Here is a 6,000-nt window from a genome sequence, read left to right as displayed (position 1 = left end):
ATAATTTCACGGTCTTCAAGATCATCTATTTATTTTGAACACTGGATGACGTCACAAAATTCGAATAATGCAAATAAAGGCGAATGATAAAAAAAAAAGTAGCGAGAAGGAATGAATGACGTCCATAATGAAAAGAGAGAAGATGAAGAAAGGGGAAATAGAAACGAGAGGGAGAAAGAGGAAATAGAAACGAGAGGGAGAAAGAGGAAATAGAAACGAGAGGGAGAAAAAGGAAAAAAGTAAAAAAAAAAAAAAAAGAAATATATATGTGTTGCCTGTGAATGTTAAGCTGAGAAATTTGATGGATAAGCTTTCAGGTTGGGTGTTATCTGTCATGGCAATCGATCGTTGAGAAGATCTCTTGTAGTTAAAGGAAAGAAACTTAATCTTAGTAGCATTAAATTTTGCTATTCATTTGCGGCCATATTCCATTACAGACTGAAGGTCATTTTCTAGGATTACTGCCATTGTCTTTCGTATGTGTACATTCGTCTTTCTATTATAGAGTGTGCTGTCCTCAGCAAATATACCCATCTCGGACCCAATTTTATCAGGTAAGGCGTTTATAAATGTCTAGAATAATAAAGGTCCAAAGATGAAGCTCTGAGACACACTTGTGTTAATGTTGTTTAAATATATGGCCATTGAGAACAACTTAGATTTTTCTCTTGTCCATGGAGGATCTGATTATGTTAAATATTCTTCCATAGGCTAATTGAATATTCATTAAAGGAAAAATAAAAAAAGAGTTTATTTATATTTACATATATATCTACTATTTTATAAAAGTCACTTTGTGTGTGTGTGTGTGTGTGTGTGTGTGTGTGTGTGTGTGTGAGTTCCCTCCTCATAGGTTCCAAACTGGCTGAGCCTATCTTTTGCAAATTTCACACAAAGCTAATTTATATGTCTGGCAGTGTTCTTAGATATGTTTTGTACAGAAAGTCATCCAATAAGTATCGAAAATCGAAAAAATAATCCGATCTTAAATGTAGATATAACTGTAGAATTTTCACAAGGGAAATATTTTACCTTACACCGGCCAAGGGATTATTTCCCTTGGCCGGTGTAAGGTAAAATATTTCCCAGTTAAAATTCTTTTTTTGATATTTATAAAAGAAGAAAGACTATGTTTAAGATGGTCAAGCCCAAATATCATCTGATATAATATTGTAAACAAACACAGACATTATCATTATTATTTTTTTAATTACTTTTTAATTTTTTTTTTACAAATTAGTCACCCGGGCAAATTATTCCTCGTAATCTCTATATAAATAAAATGAACTCATTTTTTCTCGTCTGATTTTGACCTTAATAGGATTAAAAATCAAGATATTTCATGCAAATATAATATGCACAAACGGCAGAACAATATCTGAGGTGTGTTATAGGCTTATTATTTCTCAAATTCCTCGATAATCTTAGATTTCTATACTTTTTCTGCTGAGAAGTCACGGCCAAAATCGGTTAAGATCAATGGAAGTGGTAAAATATTTTCTCTCTAATAAATTCCCCCCCCCCCCCTGCCACCACTTAACACTGTTTGGGGATCGTTCACAAGGAACAGTTGAGAAGAGAACACCGGTTTGGCTTCGTAGTTCTTTCAGGTGAAGTTATTTAAAATCACTAAACTAAGCTGCAGTGCTCTGTGGCGTAGTGGTTAGCGTGCTGGACAATTCACATTATATTTTCACGTTCGCGCCGACCTACCGTAGTCGTTTTTTTTTTTTTTTCCTAAACAACTGGAATGGACTTTTCTTGGTGGCCGAACTGTTAACGTTGCAGATGTTTTTTTTTTTGTTTTCTTTCACACTTTATTTTCCTACTTTTACTCATGACTCCGGGTTTGATCCTTCCTACTTACCTACCATAACATTTTTTAAAACTCCCCCCCCCCCGTCCCGGAAACAAACACTCGGGCAACGCCGGGTACCCCCGCTAGTATATAATAATCAAGAGAGAATTGATTCTATAATAATACATACGGTATCTGCATAAATTCAAATATTATGTTTAAGCATGTTGTATGACTGGGCAACGTCGGGCAGCAGTTAGTACGTTATATACATATATATACATACAGGATACGGTGGCTTTAGGATACTTTTTTTTTTTTTAGATTACAATTTGAAATACAATGCTTTTCTTGCGGTATTCATAATGTTATGTGATTATATGCACATGTATTATATACTGTACTGTATTTTATTTATTTTTAATGCCGTATCTCAGAGTTCTACTATATCTATATTAATTCATATTCCGGTCTGTTTGTTCACAATTTGATTAATATATACAAAATATTAATTACTTTAATATTTCATTTATTTCTATATATAGTATGGTTCTTTCAAAATATATGATTAAGATGACCTCATTTTCATATTATATTAAGGAAAATCGATTATATTAAATAGCTGTATGTTAGTTTAAGTTTCTAGTGAGGGAGTTATTTTAAGTGTTCCATTTAAGATTGTTATTTCATCAACTTTAAATAATAATAATTATATTGATAATATATTTAATTTAATTTAATTGGAATTATTATTTCCGACATCGAGTTTTTTAGAAACGGGTAGAGTTATTTCCCCTTATGAGTTTTTTTTATATGTTCCAAAGTTCGAAAGATAAAAAAGAAACTCTTCCCCACATAAAATAATTTGGTAATCGCAATAAATTTCTAGCGTGAAAAAATAATTTCATGTAGACAGAAAGATATCTTGCTTTATTTTTAAATATTAAAAAAAAATAAAATAAAACACTTACAAATAAACGAAAAGATCTCATTTGTTTGTTTTTATTATTATTGAAATGACTATACTAGGGAATAGGGCGAATAAAAAAGTGACTTTACGTGAATGGACAGTTTGGTGAAGGGTAAACTATCTAATGACGGTAAAATCCAAAGATGCAGAATCCAAGAAAGTTAGTTAAATTTCCATTCGCACAAGTAAAGTCCAGAGGAATCGTGTAATTGGAAGATGACCCAAAGTAATCCAAAAGGCAGAAATCCATGGAATAATTCACAAATAGGTACAAGGAAAAGGGAAAGAATTCCAATATATTATTAAAAGAAAAATAAAATGTGCGTAAAAAAAGGAATGGAAGAAATATACAGCTCGACTGTCGAGGCAAAGCTGAATTCCCTCTTCCCTATTCCCTTTGCTTCACTTTTTGTTATCAAGTAAGATCTATAACTTACTTGTCGTTTCATTTAATACTTTTGCAAGCAATATTTTAGAACTAATTTAAATGATGTCGAAGCATTTCTCCTACCCCCCCCCCGGATATCTTAGCACTAAGTGAGACTAACCTACCCTCCTCCATCCCTTCTAACTACTTTAACATGCCTGGCTATCTCCCACTCTACCGTAAGGACTCTGACAGACATATGCACGGACTTGGAGTCTACATTCGTAACACCTTCCCCCTTGACTAGAGAAACAAACCTAGAATCGGACGACCAAGACTTTATGTGCTTTAGACTAAACATACAACATAATATTAGCTACTTTTATTTTCTCTACCGCTCTCCCTCAACCCAGGACTGCACCATAATTAACAAAGTCTCTGACAGCATAGACACAGCACTCTCCCTCAACACTAGTGCCCAAGTACATATATTTGGTGACCATCACAAAAACTGGCTTGGATTCTCTACTTACACAGATGCAGTGGGCAACACAACACATAGCTTCGCTATATCTCACTCCCTATCACAAATTGTTACGTTTCTAACCCGTTTCCCTGACCAGCAAGAACAACACGCATCACTCTGTTTCTGTTTCTGACCACAGTTCCCGAGGATTGTATAACAAATGCTAACAGCCCACTCGGGAATGCTGATCATGCGGTGATAATGGTCGAAATTGCACTAAACTCTAGACCCAAAACTGAAGAGCCAGTGCTCAAAACAACGAGATATTATAAAAAGGCTGACTGGGAAGCCATCAGAGATCTTATCAGAGATGCCCCATGGGGAAATATTTTTTCTCTTCCTGCTGAACAGTGCGCAAATGAGACCACTGAATGGTTCAAAACAGCAATTGAAGCACATGTTCCCATGCGGAAATTTTATAGCAAGCCCCACTCTCCCCAATGGTTTACTTCTACTTGCGCAACTGCCATTGCTCAAAGGTAGCATGCATACCACAGATTTAACCGACATAAGTCCAGTTCAAACAGACAGAAGTATATAGAAGCTAGAAATAACGTTAAGAAAGAAATAGCGACAGCTGAGAGAGAATTTACTGAAACCACTAAAAAACGCATCGAAGCACAAAAATTAGGAACTCGTGACTTCTGGAAAATCTACAACAGTTTATAGTAAATAATGGGCAATCAACAATTCCCCCACTAACCAACAATCACGAGGTTCTTTGCTCAGCAACCGACAAGGCTAACATGCTTGCCAGTCGGTTTGCCTCAAACTCCACACTGGACCGCTCCAACCACCCCCTGCCTGACTTTCCTTTGTGGACAGACGCCACGTTAGATGATCTAAAAATCACTCCTGCTCAGGTGCATGATATCATAAAAAACCTTGACACTTCAAAAGCATGTGGACCCGATCTCATTCCAGCTACGCTATTAAAAAAGTGCTCAGGCGAAGTAGCTCCAATTCTCTCCTAACTCTACAACAAATGCCTTAATGTATCTTGCTTTCCGGACTGTTGGAAAACTGCTTCTGTGGTACCAGTATTCAAGAATTCTGGTGAAAGAACTGACCCATCTAATTATCGTCCCATTAGCCTCCACCCACTTTTCGCCAAAATATTTGAGACCATAATTAACCATGCTCTAGTCCATCACCTTACAGATGCTAAATTTCCAATTTTGTTATCAAGTAAGATCTATGACTTACTTGTAGTCTCATTAAATACTTTTGCAAGCAAAATCCGATCCCGCATTTTGCTAAATCCTACCCTCTGATAAGAAGGAAAGTATTTCTTCGAAACTCCGCGGATTAAGAACTATCCACTTATTTTGTGCTTCCTTTTTAAAATTAAATATGTTTTTAACTCTTTTTCAAAGTGCTTTTTAACATGTTTTATTAACTACTTGTTCTTATATAATATGTATATATTATATATATATGCATATATATTATACATGTAATATATATATTATACATATAATATATATATATATATATATATATATATATATATATATATATATATATATATATATATATATATTATACATATAATATATATACAGGGTGAACAGAAAGTCCTTGGACCAATTCAAAAGTGGTTTGTTAATAGAAAATTAGAAAAATATAAATCATATATTATATATATATGTATATATATTATACATATAATATATTATACATATAATATATATATATATATATATTATACATATAATATATATATTATACATATAATACATATATATATATATATATTATACATATAATATATATATATATATATATATTATACATATAATATATATATATATATATATATATTATACATATAATATATATATATATATATATATATATATATTATACATATAATATATATACAGGGTGAACAGAAAGTCCTTGGACCAATTCAAAAGTGGTTTATTAATAGAAAATTAGAAAAATATAAATTAAACATGAATGAAAATTATAAGTTAGGAAACCAAGAATAAATTCAAATTATTTATTTTCAATGTGATGTCCTTTACTTTCGATTAGGCATTCAATTCTCTGTCTGAAGTTACCAACCGACTCACACAACGTTTCCTAAGGTATTTTAGCCCATCCACTCAGAAGAGATGTCTTCAAAGCATCAACACTTGGATGAGCAACAGAACAGACCTTTGCCTCCAACAAAGACCACACCGAAAAATCCATGGGATTCAAATCAGGTGATGCAGGAGGCCACATCTCCTTACTCCAGAATCTTGGAAAATGACGTTGGCACCAGTCCTGAGTTTTTCTGGAGGTGTGGGATGGTGCTCTATCTTGTTGGAAGGTGAAAGGCTGATCTTTGA

At 33.4% G+C, this 6,000-nt stretch overlaps 1 protein-coding gene across 2 annotated transcripts in view; it reads left to right on the top strand.

Moving 5' to 3' along the window:
- The first annotated feature begins 350 nt into the window (after positions 1 to 350).
- The window catches only part of LOC145293699 (kelch-like protein 24), a 196,994-nt gene continuing 191,344 nt past the window's right edge, over positions 351 to 6,000 (top strand). The window contains exon 1 of one of the 2 annotated variants that reach the window (XM_080140122.1): positions 351 to 554. The gene's annotated coding sequence lies outside the window, so the exon portion shown is untranslated. The remainder of the gene's footprint in view (positions 555 to 6,000) is intronic. The other variant, XM_080140127.1, reaches the window with a different exon arrangement.

This window comes from Euprymna scolopes, chromosome 15 (assembly GCF_053919585.1).
Source record: "Euprymna scolopes isolate OS-2025 chromosome 15, ASM5391958v1, whole genome shotgun sequence".
Lineage (NCBI taxonomy): Eukaryota > Metazoa > Mollusca > Cephalopoda > Sepiida > Sepiolidae > Euprymna > Euprymna scolopes.
This window is presented reverse-complemented; position numbering and strand designations above follow the sequence as displayed.